Genomic DNA, 1,245 nt, shown 5'->3' with positions numbered 1-1,245 from the left:
ACAACTGGTGGTTATCATGTAGAAGAATGCGAATTGATCCATTCCTATCTCCTTGTACTAAGGTCAAATCTAAGTGGATCAAGGAACTCCACATAAAAGCAGAGACACTGAAACTTATAGAGGAGAAAGTAGGGAAAAGCCTCGAAGATATGCGTACAGGGGAAAAATTCTTGAATAGAACAGCAATGGCTTGTGCTGTAAGATAAGAATCGACAAATGGGACCTCACAAAATTGCAAAGCTTCTGTAAGGCAAAAGACATGGTCAATAAGACAAAAAGGCCACCAACACATTGGGAAAGGATCTTTACCTATCCTAAATCAGATAGGGGACTAATAGCCAATATATATAAAGAACTCAAGGTGGACTCCAGAAAATCAAATAACCCATTAAAAATGATGGGCAGCTCACTATCAGACAAACACCAGTGTGCTTGATCTGGGTCTAGCAAATCGTGTGCATTTGAATCAAATTGGGATGTAACTCCACTGAATCACGGTTGACTCTCTGGTTGAAATCATAACTGGCATTTGTATTTATTTTCTTGTAGCCATATTAAAACCAGTACTTTCCAGGATATTTGTCAAGATGAAGAGCCAGTTTTAATATTTTGATTTAGTGACACTACTGGCATCTACAGGACAGGGGTTGAGGTGCCCCTACACCCAACCACTCTACACTGAATAGATGGATCCTCCATCAAAGAATTGTCTTTCTTTTAATGTCATTAGTTACCAAGGTTGCATAATTAGCAACCTTGTAGTAGCCTGTAGCACAGTGGGATCTTCATATCTTCTGTCCAGGTACTGTGTTTGTAAGTCTTTGGACATTAAAAATGAGTGGCTTTCATATCCTGACTATTAAAAGTCATTTAAAAGAAGATTTATTCTTTTGCATTGTACATGTTTGAGTGTTTGACCTGTGTGCATGTAAATGTACTGCATGCATTCCTGGAGCTCAGAGAACAGAAGAAGGCATTGGATGCCTGTGTACTGGAGTTGTGGATAGTGTAAGCTGCCATGTGGATGCTAGGAACCAAACTGGGATCCTCTGCAAGAGCCAGTGCTCTTATCTGATGAGCCATCTCTCCAGCCACAATTTTTATACTTTGAAGAAGCAATAAAAGTCTCTTCAAAAGGAAAAAAAATGGGGCTCAGAGCTAAACAAAGAATTCTCACCTGAGGAATACAGAATGGCTGAGAAGCACCTGAAAAAATGTTCANCATCCTTAATCATCAGGGAAATG

At 39.5% G+C, this 1,245-nt stretch overlaps 1 protein-coding gene across 50 annotated transcripts in view; it reads left to right on the top strand.

Annotated features, from left to right (window-relative positions):
* The window catches only part of Mlip (muscular LMNA interacting protein), a 241,799-nt gene that overhangs the window by 115,028 nt on the left and 125,526 nt on the right, over nucleotides 1-1,245 (top strand). The gene's annotated exons all lie outside the window — the stretch shown is intronic.

The sequence above is a fragment of the Mus caroli genome, chromosome 9 (assembly GCF_900094665.2).
Source record: "Mus caroli chromosome 9, CAROLI_EIJ_v1.1, whole genome shotgun sequence".
In the NCBI taxonomy this organism is placed as follows: domain Eukaryota; kingdom Metazoa; phylum Chordata; class Mammalia; order Rodentia; family Muridae; genus Mus; species Mus caroli.
The sequence above is the reverse complement of the archived record's forward strand: the minus strand, read 5'-3'. Positions and strand labels throughout refer to the sequence as shown.